This window comes from Acyrthosiphon pisum, chromosome A1, assembly GCF_005508785.2.
Source record: "Acyrthosiphon pisum isolate AL4f chromosome A1, pea_aphid_22Mar2018_4r6ur, whole genome shotgun sequence".
NCBI lineage: Eukaryota > Metazoa > Arthropoda > Insecta > Hemiptera > Aphididae > Acyrthosiphon > Acyrthosiphon pisum.
Genome location: NC_042494.1, coordinates 61893438 through 61908168, shown reverse-complemented (window position 1 = coordinate 61908168; position 14731 = coordinate 61893438). Strand labels below are relative to the sequence as shown.

Here is a 14731-nt window from a genome sequence, read left to right as displayed (position 1 = left end):
TCTCAATCATGACTTATAATTGATAAATATGCTAAAATTAAAACTTGTATTTTTAGTTTTTATCTGACAAAATAATTATGATATTTCTGTATACCAAGAATAAAAATATTTCCAACCCAACAAATAACGAACAAAAATGTATTAATATAAAAACGTTTTTATTACTCTTTTAATATATATGTATGTATATTTTATTACAATGTTTTGTACTTAAGATTGAATTTTAAAACAGGTCGATTTAAAGAGCTTTAATATATCATCTATATATCATTGAAATTTACGAATTGGTAAAATAAAAGGACTTATTACTATACTAATAATTTAGATTTATTATGCTTTTATAAAATTAACTTGTTAACGTTAAATTAAACTACCTATTTATATGTAACCAATATCGTCCATATAAATTAACAAAAAATCGAGGCCATAAACGTGACAATTTGATACATGGTTTTACCTCATCTGCCAAAGTACCCAATAATAATTATTTATATACAAAAAACTATAGTACGCTACTCGATATTTTTCCTCTAGAGTGAAAATTTATGAATCATAAATATGTTTATGTTAATAAGTACTTACCAAATCATGACAACAAAAAACCTTACAAAAAAATCTTGTAACCAACCTAAAAAAATTATTAATTTCTACTACAATCACTATTTATAATATGTAAGATGACAACCATTTATAAATAGAAAAAATATTTCAATCCTTGTGTGAGCACTTCTTTCTAAAAACTTTTCCAATTTTTCTTTCCTTAAAAACTTAACTTGGATTATGACAAATATTTAAAAAAAAAACCCAAATCTCAAGTGATGTGGAAACCTACAAAAAACATTTAATTTTTATTGTAAAGATTATTTATTATTATTATATAAAAAAAAAAATTAACAATCAAATATACTGTTTATTTCGACATTTGTTTTGCTAATAAAACTAATATTTAATGTAGGTATTCTTTATAACATTATTCAATTTCGAAATGAAAAATCTTTGTGATAAATTAAATCCATTAAGTAAAACACAACACCAAGTATTTAAATTGTATAAAACAATTTATATTTAAGTTTTTAATAACCTACTAAGTCCAACCACATAAAAATTATTTCTTAATTTGTTTTATACAGTCAATACTTTTTCAATTAAACAAATTGTATTTGTTACATTTTTTTGTTGTTGATTGATTATTGAAAATTTACAAAAAAATAGGTACCTACTGTCAGCGGTGTTCAAATTGTTCTACAAATATTAACAATATAAAATAGTTGGAAATGTTTAGGTTACTCTTGAAATCAAACAGACTGCAATTAATGTTACTGATTGTAATGGAATAAAAAAAGTAAAAATGATATTATTACTTTGTTTTTGTGAGTAAAATTATCTTTGATTTATAAATGTTTATATAATATACAAAATGTTCACAAACTCTTTGTACATAAACATCTGTGTCAAATTTAATTTATAATGTTTCTATAATAAGATTAATATTATGTATGAAGTATGAAGTTATACATACATATGAACTGAATAGTAAAATATAAATATATTATAAACATTATACCTGTATGTTAAGTACTTTGTGTTAATTAAGTTAAATTTGTAATATAAACGGTTTTTATGCGATTTAACAGTTTTGTTCACCAATTACTTGTTGTTATTTGTTTGTGTTTACCTATTATTATTTTTTTTATATATAATATATACAATAAATTTATGTTAAAGTAAATAAAGTAAAATATGTGACTATTTTAGGTATGTATTATGTACACATTCTTTTAGACGGTATTAAGAAATACAGTACCTGTTGTTTGTATAAAATTTGATGGTCCTGTTTTAATAACCCTTTGTGACAATATTTTTTATTGTGTTATATGTGATAACTGTACAAACTTTTTATAGTATACTTTTTATTTTTTATTCGATCAGTATACAAAAACTGAACTATAATATATATATACTTTTTTTTTTTTATTGAGCTCAAGCCCGGCAACTTAGGCCATTAGCTACTTTTGTTTTGTTTGTAGGGTTTTTTTTTTTTTGGTAGGAGGAGGAACACTTGTGTGTTTGTCTTGGCAGAATTTTAGATTTGGGCATCCATAGGTATCTGCCATGCCTGGGTGGGGGATGTCGGCACTTGCCTGAAGAAAAATGCCGCACATGGTCAAGGTATCGAACCGGCGTTGGTGTGCGTCGAAACCGACGCATTAGTCCGCTCGGCCACTCTGTCCCCCAAATATATTATTATTCAACTCATAATTGACATATTGTATGAACAATAAGCAAACAATGAAAAGGTGGGTAAGTGGATGTCGCTCTGCTGTACAGTAGGTTACAAGTGGGTCACTGTATTATGGATAGTATTAAATTTTAATTCAATGATATAATATCACTGTATAATAAAAAAGGTTCTGAGCGGAGACGGTTTGTCAGTCTAGGTATTAGACATAGGTATTATAGGTATACTTAACTAGTTTTAAAAAAAAATTGACCTATAATAGGTATCAATAATAAATTCCAAATTAATCATATCACAATATCCATGAGGTAACGCGTTATACATCAACAACAAACCGTGGTACTATCATAGATATATAATAGTATACTTTAGAAGTTTCAAGTACCCACAAATAATATTATACAATCACAACAAAATAACTAAAATAGTTATTCCAGGTTTTTTAATATGTTATTTCGTCTAAATTTGAACTTAAAATGACTACAAAAATAAACTGTGCTTATCTATTTCTTAGAATTTTTGGTAACAGAATTAAATATTTACGTGGAATCTTGTTTTAAATTTTCAATCCTTAGATATAAAAGTTGAACATTTTATAAATTTTTAACTACAAAATAATTATTCAATTTTAAATTTGATAAATTTTGTCAACATTTCAACTTCAAATGCTTATAATAAATAATTGTGCCTATGTATTTTTAATATTTTTCAACTGCTATTGTAACAATGTATCAGGAGCCTTGTATTAATTTTTTACACTTTTTGGCCCTACAGATAAAACTTAAGGCCTACCTGTACTGTCCAATTGATGTGGAGAATTCCAACTAAACAACTGTAGGTACTATATAGGCATATAACTATACAAATACAGTCTAATGTATTAGTACAATGATCTCTTGTGCTTAATCAAAAAAATAATTTGTGTTTTGTATCAAAATAATAATATTTTTGAAGGTGACTTTAAATTTATGGTAAATCATGGTTCTGCACGATGTATCAACACTGCCTACGCCTTAATCTTCTTATGCCTATATAAATAGCTCAATGGTGTATAGAAGGCACTTATATATAAATATTTGTTGAAAATATCATGTATCTACAGTTATTTTTTTAGAATTATACCATTTATCAAAATAGACTGTTATAAATTTGTTTTTCCATAAATTATTTTTCGAGTACTGTAAGTTTTCAATTTTGGCCTCTAAAAAATACAAACTATATTCACTTTCCTACCAGAAGAGATGCTAAAGTTAAAAATCAAATCAGTTTTTCTACTTGAAAAAAAGTTTACAGACAGAAAATATCCATCACTGTAAAATCATTACCTACCTGCCTAGGAACATTCGTCGTTCCGCTATTAGCATATAATGACTAATATACAGTGTCATAACACATGATTCACATAAAATAACATAGCTGCAATAATGTAAAAAACAGTAATACTATTATTTTTTAAATACCTATATATTATTCATTTTTTTTATGTTTACATAAATATTCAAAGATCAGCTGTTTAATAACTAATAACCAATAGCTGGTAACCGTAATACAAACGAAAAAAAGTTAGGTACAAATTTTTTAAATCGGTTCAGTAGGTACGCACTCACGCACATTTCCAGGATGGACGATGGCAAAACAGCCGAAATCATCATTCAACAACAATACATATTACATATAGGTACGTAATAAGTAATAACTAATAAGTACCTAATATAGGTAATCAATTTGGCAATTCCGAATATAGAATAGGTATTTGGAGTTCATTTCGTGCCATGGATTTGGAAAGTTTATTCCTTATTTATATTTTCGTACGCCTATCAAATAGAATTCTGAAATCTATAGACACTAGCCACTATATAGGTATTATATCATATATATATATAAATTATAAAGGCACCTGGCCACACATCGAATAATATATGGAAAACAGACTATTGTATGTTTAAATTACTACAGAGCCAGACAAGTGATTGCTCGGACGATTTGGTTCATTATTCGTACGGACGTACCTATTCAAAGCATGAAAATCGTAACCTTTTATGCGAATATCAATATAGTACATTAGTACCCTAAGTATAACCAGTATAGATAGGTACATCATTACATTCATTCTGCATGACCGTATAAAATTGATCATATTTATATAGGTACCCACCTATGTATAGTAGATATATATATGCAAATACAATTTATTCTAGAATAAACGTAATAGCATATAATATAGGACGTAGCATACAATAAGTATACCTACCTAGGTAGGTACCTACTCTAGTACTCTATAAATCTATATAATATCATATATTATATAGGTACTCATAAACATTTTATATAGTATTTTTAAAGGCCATTAATAGGCCCATTGCCGAACACACACCCGCCTACATCTACCTCTATCCTATATGCTAGTTACTGTTTCTCCATCCTGAATGTCAATTTCCATTAGGTTCTTTTCGACTTTGTCTATCCACGATCCACCTTTGTTTTGGTCTGCCTATTGATATTTTTCCTTTGGGTTTCCACTTTAGTACCGCTTTCATCATACTATTATATAGATCGCCATATATGTGACCTATAGGTACCCATACGGATATACGATCCTTCTATATCTCAGTACTGCTTCTATGTCAGGCTTTTTGTTTAGTTGTCATAATTCTGTATTGCTTCTTATCTCATATTTTCCGGTTTCATTATTCTATTTTGGTTCGTATATCCTCCTCAGTATTCTTCTTTCAAGGATTGCTATTTTTTCTTCATCTCCTTTGGTTGTTGGACAAGTCTAGCACGCATACAGAAGAACTGATCTGATAACAACCTATTGTATAGAGTACCTATATATTAGTGGTTTTTGAATCGAGTGACACTTGTTTTGATTTAAAGATATTCGCTAGACCGTAATTGCATTTATTTGCTGTAGCTGATCTTATTTGTATTTCTTCATGGTTATTATTTGTGGTATTTATTGCAACTCCCAGATATTTGAAACTATGTATACTAGAGCATATACTCTTTTAAATTTATAATTATCGACTTCTAGATGTTCTTCGTGGTCATCTCATCTAGATATTATCATATATTTAGTCTTTAATTAATTTAATTGTAGTCCAGTGTCATTTTTTTTTTTAAATTTATATCTATACTACTATATAGTACTATATAAACTTGTAAGGGGTTTTCTACGACGTTTTTGGCTGACATTATTTCTGTTATACCTAAAAGTCTGCTGAAGGTGTTTGTACCACTTTTGTTAATAAAAAATAAGTACCTATAAAGTTCTTCAAAAGTTAAAAAACAAAGCTAACTTTCTTATATATATGCTCCCATTTTGTGACGACATCATTTAACATTTTTCCAATTTTTTTTTCACAAGGTTATACCAAATACTCCTACAAGTGATCTATTATTCACAATTTTATTTTATTCGTCATCGACCTATATATATCAAAATGGTGTTAAATATGTATCTTAATTCATCAATTGAAAACAGCTGGTCCGATTTGGCTGATTTTTTTTGTTGAGTTCGTAATTGTCGGGACGGTTCTTATTATGAAAGAAAATTTTAGTTCTCAAGTAGGTACCTATACCTATCTACAATTAATGGAATTCGTTTTTCAGTCAATTGTCATTAGGCATTTAGATGCACTAAAAGTCATCGGTACATGCTAAACATCATAAATATAATAGATTATAAATGTATATGTTTGATCAACTGAACTACTTACTTTAAAAATAAAAATTTAAAAAAAAAAATAAGTAGTTATAAAGTAAAATATAATTAATAATTAATAAAAATGGTTCAAAATTCCGGCATAAAAATTATACATTTTGTAAAAAACGTTTGAATTCTGATTCTTTTGTCATTTCTTAACTTATATTTTTTATCCTTTGTTAATATTTATTTTTTTTTTTGTTAAAATTTTAGGTACCAGTTTAAATATTTAACTATTTAATAATTGCTTGTTAATTTGATTCAAGTAGTTTCGTTGATCAAAAATTTACATCTATAATTTATTATATTTATGAAAATATAACTATACTAGACAATAGGCATAAATTAATTTCATATTAAATAATAATATTATATTATTAAATAGTGAACTTTAAAAAAAAAATGGGGGGGAATGTCCTACTACACCAAAAACGATCAGGGGGAAACTGTCCGCGATTCCTCTTAGAGGGGTCTGTCCCATATACTATAAAGTAATATAGACTCAATGGTCTGTCCGAATGCATTCCCATGTACCTATTATTTTTATAATCACAATTTATTTTTTTTAAACGAAAAATAAATAACTCAAATTGTTTAAAAATGTTTAATTTTATTTATTCATAAAAAAATACATTTAAGTTGTTCAGTCATAAATTCACTGAGTTATTAATTACTACTTGTTATGTTTTTAAATATAATAATAATAATAATAGTAATATAAGTTTTAATTTTAAAATTATTACAATATCTACCATATCACAATTTACAATATTATTTTACTTTTTTGGTTATGCGTGTAATATCTTCTATATTGTCATCTCCGGCCCCATATATGCAAACTTTACTACATACATAAATAAAAATAAATGTTTTAAAAAAATATTGATGGATTTATTTTTCATTTTTCAAAATCCCCAAAAAAAATAAATTTGTGCATAAGTGCATGGGTGAATAAAATTGTACACGGCAAGCAATTAGAACAGCATGCATTACAGTAAGTACTTCTCTTTTTGGCATGCTATTCGGATGCAGTCAGCCGTTGGTACCTATAGCCTATAGCCGTGCACTGCTAATAATTATTGTGTTCAAAAAATAGCCAATAACAAAGACTATATACTATATTGGATATTCGTTGAGGCACTGCAGTGTCACACGCATCAATTTAACATAAATAAATAAGATATTTGAATTTTAAGACTTTTTTCTCGGAATTAATTAATTTCATAGTCATGGCTTAATTTATTTATTTATACTTTTAAGAAAAATAATTATTATTTTGAACAAATTATTTCAAACGCCTTAAAATAATAATAATAATAAAAATAAAAATAGGATATACAAATAATATATAATATTATGTTTACTCAGGTATTAAAGGTTTTCTTAGTAGGTACCAAATAATAACATCATTTTTATACATTTTAACGATGTATCATTGCATTAAATGATCCTGAGCGGAACTCGATTTACTATAGATTGTATTGTATTACCTACCTAATATAATAGGTATATACTGACATAAACTCATTAGTCATTAGACATAAATACCCAATAGTTAATACCTACTATTTTTGTAAAATCGATTTTGTCACACCAGGCCATTGAAGTAAGATAGAATGGGAAAATGTACAGGAGTCTTCTTTCGAGTCATCTATAATAATGAAATCAACCATTTTTTTATTATTATGAATAATTTCAAAGTATAATAGTACTAAAATGTCATACAAAATCAATGTTAAAGAAACTACTTAACAATAATTTAATTGGTTCCTGGTACATACTATATTATATATTTATATACTATAGTAAGGAATAAGGATGTTCTAGAGTGGGAAGACCAAGAGGCAAGAAGAATGAGCCAGATCCAAATGTTCCGTTGTAAAATGCATATGAAATTATAAAATGTATATTTTAACCTGCAATTCGCATACCTACGTCCAGAGCTGCATTTAGGGGGAGGGCCCTGGGTACAACTGCCCCGGGCGCCAGTATTTTAGGGGCGCCAAAATGTTGTAGCCAGAAAAATGTTTACTTGTGAATTATTAAAATTGTATAATTTTAATTATTTTAATAACAGTATTATGTATAAAGTTTATTAGTATTATGCTGTTTGGCATTTTTTGAATTAATATTAATTTGCATAGTTTTATATAATTTTATTTTATTTATTCATGAAATACCTACAACCTACTTAAATATGTTGAAAAAAAACAATTTATATGATGAATTATAAGCAAGGTTTAGGTGACATAAATTCAAATGTATCTTTGCGGAGAGAGAATCAAGCAATTATACTAAACAATATTTTTAAAAAAAGCACACATTGTAAAACAAATATTCTTTTCTGTGCTCAAAATCTAAAAGGTTAATGAGGATCTAGCTCCCATATTTTCCGTGGGTAGGCCCCTTAGGGGGAAGCAATTTTTTTTCACCGGAGCTTAGGGGGCGTCAATTTTTTTTTGCACCGGGGCGCAAAATGTCTAAATGCGGCACTGCCTACGTCCTACACCTTTAATCTTAATTATTAATATCTATTTATGTGTTAACATATTTACGCGTCCCCTCCCAAAAATAATAATATGTGTGAAAAAAATGAGTTTAGAGTGAATTGGTCAATTCGATGCAGGGCCGTATTAGCGCATAGGTACTATAGGCACTGTGCCTAGGGCCTACGAAAGTAAAATGTGTGACTATGATTTTTTGTAATATTTATGCTTTTTTTTATTATTATTATAAATTAATCCGTACGATTGTACACGTTAGCACAACAAGTAAAATATCATGTATTTAAGAATGATACCCCGATACCTGTTTATAGTATATTTTTAGGAAATAATAATTATAAATAATATATCGTTTACGTAATAGAAACAATAGTTTATTATCGACTGCAGGTCGGTCACACCGCGTATGACTGCACGGTACTCACTAGTCTTTGTTCATGATGGCAAAGCAATTGATGCTGCAGATCAAATGAGTGCTAGAGATAAATTATAAATTCAAACATTTTATGTTATTGACAAAGTGGCCGAGTGGACTAGTCGTCGGTTTCGACGCGCACCGTCGTCGGTTCTAATCTTGGTCTCGGGCGGCACTTCTCTTCGGGCAGCCACGGTGTCTGTAGAGAGAGGCCGCCATCCCCCACCCGGGCATGGTAGATACTTACGGGTGCCCACATGAAAATTCTACCAAACTAAAACGTGTTTACAAAAACCTACAGTAACCTCCCGCACAGTTAAAACCATCCAATGGCCTAAGTTGTCACGGATTAATTAATAAAAAAAAATATATACTGTTATTTTTTGTTATAATTATATCTTTTGTATTAAACTTTTTTTTTTTTTTATTAGCTTCTAGCCTGTATTAAACTTATTAAAGAAATATTTAAAATGGTATAACATAAGTTGTTTTTTTATGGTTTTTGACTATATAATATAATATATTTGTATATAATATTTGGAGTAAAATTAATTGTTTTTAAGATCTGTTAAATTGTTATCATATAAAAAGTAATAAAATTTAGATTTTATTACTTACTACTATATCTAGATTAACACTAAGATTTACTAAGATTAACTAAGATTAACACTAAGATTAACTAAGATTAACACTAAGATTAACTAAGATTAACTAAGATTTGACACTTCCTCTCCCAAACAGAGAAACAGAGTTTCTTAACTATTTAAACACTGGACATTACAGGGCCATATTAACGTGTATGCACTTAATGTCTAAATGTACTGTGCCTACTGCCTAGGGCCTACGATAGTTTTAATCCGGGCCTGATTCGATGTCACGAAATAGTGTAACGGAAGTTTCGCAATCGTTCAACTCAGTAGCCCAACAGTAGAGTATCCCGTATCCGTAGCAACGTATATATTATATGTATACTGTATAGCCGTATAATAGGTATATAAAATTGTTATTATTATTATTAGGTATCTGTATTCATTTTGATTATATGAATGATCACATGATATTTTCTTTCTATATTATTAATCATTGTTATTTTTCATAAAATGCTTATAAGCATTTTATAAATATTATTATTATGTACCTACATTTCATAAATTATATTACTTGTTAACATATCAACATTGAGCGTCAGATACAAAATCTGACACACGCCTTTTTTTTTTATGACGATTATCATTATTTCGAACAACTTGTAGGTACCTATATTTATATCTATATTGTAGTTCAAAATAAGCGATAGGTATTATGAACAATTAATTATAGCTGTAAATAAAACGATTTCTTAAAAATGGAAATTGTAACTATATATTAGTATAAAACTATGAAATAATAATCAATAGTAATAATTTGCAAGTGTCCCTTGTTAAAAAAATATGATTGAATAAGTATATAATAATTATATATTATCTTGTTCCAAAAAAAATCGTAAAAGTATAAGTTATAAAAAAACGTAACTTACTCTAGTCACGTAAATTTAAACACCACCACAAAGAAAGTTTTTGACGTTATCAGAATTTATAAGCGGTGGTCGGCGGATAACATTATTTAACAATATAGTGAAATTCTAAGACGGGTTTCATTTTTAAATTGTAATCTTATATACCTAGTAATAATTGCCACTATGTTTTATTCACGTCATATAAATAAATAATAATAGGTATAGGTACAGATAGGTTAGATTTTTAATATGACGTATATTATGTAATTCATCTAACTTTAGTGAAATTATATAATAAATGTCTTACTTTTTCTACATGAATGAGGGTAGGTATGTTGAAATAATATATTTTATACCTTCTGCGTAATATTTTTGTTGTTGATATTTTCAAAATATTTAAGGTACTTAATAATAATTTACAATAGAGCCGATTCTATATTCTTATAATTTGTACTAAATATTTAATATTCTATAGGATAAAAATTGATTTGTTCGACCTATGTGGCTATGTAGGTATCTAAATTTAATGGAAATTCATAAAGAATGGTTGCTAAGCATTTTACTTAAGGCTTTAGCTATTTTTACACATTCTACGTCTTACAAAACTATGATTTTAAACACCCCTCCCCTAGTCCCCTCTTCAATATGAAAAATGAAAATACATAAAAGTCTAACCCTATTAATAGTAGGTATTATTATGATAAATGATTAGTGATAACATTATTAGTACCTATGGCGTTATTATACTTACGTCAATCATAGATTTATTGTTAAATTATAATTTATTATTGCCAAAACAATACACATTGGCTGCATACAAATTATTTGAAAATTTTGGAAATTGAAAGTTGTTTACAATATTTAGATAATAATTGATGTAGGTACATTATTATTTATTGCAATGAATTATTGTTAGATAAGCAATATCTGAAAAGCGTATACTGAATAGCTATATATATCACAAATCAAGAGACATAATTATTTAACTTTTCTAATTATTTTTTTATATATTTAATGTATATATTGTATATGGTAGGTAAACCTACATTAATTTAACTTACTTAATTTATTATAAATGTTATTAAGATTTCAGGTAAAAACTAAAAGATACTTTAATATTTATTTAATTCGAAATAGACGTCTTTAAATATAGCGTACTATTTTCCGGAGGTTTTTTCTTAATTGACATAAAATTGAATTTGGTTTTTGGTGTAACTTTAAAAAAAATGACCGTAGATACATGAAATTTTGACTGAATGTTTATATTAGCATTTTCTATACACCATAACATTTTCAAAATATTTTGACTTATTTTGAGCTCTTTACGGACATTGTCAGTTTTAATTTTTTTTTAGTTTTTTTTCTAAAAATATCAATAACATTTTATTTGTTGATTAAAAATACTTGAAAATTTAAAACAAGGCTCCTACTTTATTGTTACAATGACATTTGAAAAATAATAAAAATCCTTAGTCACAGTTTTTTTTTATTAGCATTTAAAGTTCAAAAATTGACAAAATATGGAAAAATCACGAAAATTACCTAATTATTTTGAATTTATAATTCGTGAAAATTTTTCTTTTTAGAACTAAGATTATAAAATGTAATACACGATTCCTTATAGGTTAATCTACCTTTATCAAAAAAAAAAATATCTATAAGAAACTCAAATTAAATTTTTATGATCGTTTGAAATTCATATTTTTACAACATTTGATATTCACTCGATTTCTCATGTAACGATTTTCTTATTTTGTTGTAATTAAAAAACGAATGACTGTAGATACTTGACAATTTCACTGAATGTTTATATTAGTATTTTCTATATACAATGAAATTTTTAAAATAATTTGACTCTTTTTGAGCTGTTTACGGACATGGTCAGTTTTCAATTTTTTTAGTTTTTTTTTTCTATAAATATCAGTAAAGTTTTATCTGTTCGGCCAAAAAGTGTAAAAATTTAATACAAGGCTCCTGATATTGTAACAATAGCAGTTGAAAAATGTTAAAAATACATAGGCACAATTTTTTTTTATAAGCATTTAAATATCGAATTTTGACAAAATGTATCAAATTTAAAATTTAATAATTATTTCGTAGTTATGAACCACTAAAATTCATGAAAAAAAAGAGTAAAAATAACTAACCAAAAAATAGTGGGGTTGCCATTTGAAAAAAAAAGTTGTTATGCGCATGCGCGAAATGAAATGGCATAAAAATTGTTTAATTACTTTGATAAGTTATAACAAACTTTGTTAAGCACCACAAACAAACAGAATTCAAATATCTTTAATATTTGTTAAGTTATAGAGTGTTTCCAACAACCGATTACACACTGTATACCTATCTATGATAGTACCACGATTTGTTGTTGATGTATAACGCGTTATAAGTACCTAATGGATATTGTGATATGATTAATTTGGAATTTATTATAGATACCTATTATTGGTCAATTTTTTTTTAATACCATAGATAAGTATATAAGATACCTTATACCTAGACTGACATACCGTCTCCGCTCAGAATCGTTTTTCTTGTACATTGATATTATATCATTGAATTCAAATTTAATACTATCCATTATACAGTGACCCACTTGTAACCTACTGTACAGTAGAGCGACATCCACTTACCCCGCACCTTTTTTTGATTATGCAGTAGATGATCGGAAAATATTTACCCATTTTTCCCAACTAGTGAAGTCTGAATTATTTAGGATATCATTTGGTAATAACTTTATCAAATTAAGCTCTTCGTACAGTTCATCTCCATTGACATGAACCTTAATTAATTTGGCCAGGTCGAGTAAATCTGTTAGTTTATTCACTTAATTTCAAACACGAAAACATTTTAAATGGAGAATTTTCATAATCAAACCATTTTTCAGGTATTCCAATCCAATCCTTTTTATAATTTTATAATTACTTTAAAAATACCGGCTTTTTAAGTCTAAATATGTGAAATAACGACCGGGCCGGGAAAGTACCGGCCGGTTGGCAACCCTACTAGAGACCCACCCAATATTTTATCAAACCCATAAAAAAAATGTATACGTGTTATACTATAGCTATAGTGAATAATAGTCTTGAAATTTTACTTCAGTGATTAATTGGAAGAATTTAAATAAGTATACTGTCATAAAATAAATATGGCCCTCTTTCTTTGAAAATTAGCTAAAAATTAAATAATTAAATACCGACATATTTTTAGTGGCTAAATGAAAAATAATATTCAATGTAGCGTTCTTGCATTTTATAGATCTACTTTTTCACCATCTATTCGAAAGTAGTTATAAATCAAAATTGATGAATTTTTAATTTTGCCAGTCTTTTTCTAGAGGTGCGAATTTTGTTACGTACATTCACCTACTATTATAGTACCTACCTATACTTTATACTCTATATATTATGTAAACACGAACGTCTCGTAATGGGAACATGGGATATTGGGATGCCAAGAATTATATTATCCGTCTACGATTAGTGGAATTATTTTAAGACTAACAAGTTATAAAAAAATATTACAGTACTTACCTAAATGCAAATTTTCCGTTTAAATGGGATAGGTAACAAATATTTTTTTTCGTAAGATCTAAATAAAGATTGCATGTACGATAATATTAATGATAAGTTATGTTGGTAATAACAAAAAAAGGTTATTTCATCATGTCGCGTACCTATAGACAAATTACAACAACGTTAAGTACTTAAGTCGTGTCCCGACAATTATATAATATTATATTCAACGTTAGATATAAGTATACATGCCGTCTCATTGATGTGCGTATTTTTTTTTTATATATTATTATAGTGCGTAATTACATTGTTATTGTATTTTTTTCTACCATTATATTATACAATATACCTACGTGTACGAGGTACCTACCACGGTTTTTATTGTTATCATATACTGTTAAATGTGTACTTAATGAAGCCAGTGGAGTGTAGGTAAACGAAACCATAATACCTACACAATATAATATATTAGAGGTAGAAACATGGGGTGGTTTAGATACCATTTCAAAATTAAATGTCTAGTTTATTAGATAGTTTTTAAAAATATGTAATACGCATATTATTAGTCTGTAACAACTATACCACCTACCTAGGCACCTACATATAATTTTTTAAGTGAATGCTTATATTTATTTTATCATTTTTTAAGCTATATATATATAATTCATATGGAGACTTTGGAGTATATGCCACTTGCATGCATGTTTTGTGCCCAGAAACTATTTTTTCGTTCTTAAATCTACCATAGGTACTGTCGTATCTACAGACTACAGCAATATTCAGTTGACGTATTCTTCCGAGTTTAATAGACCGCTGTCAATACATTCCCATCTCCCAAAAAAACACTTTATTGT

General features: G+C 27.3%; 1 protein-coding gene across 1 annotated transcript in view; it reads left to right on the top strand.

Moving 5' to 3' along the window:
• The window catches only part of LOC100159027, a 302306-nt gene that overhangs the window by 45234 nt on the left and 242341 nt on the right, over nt 1-14731 (top strand). The gene's annotated exons all lie outside the window — the stretch shown is intronic.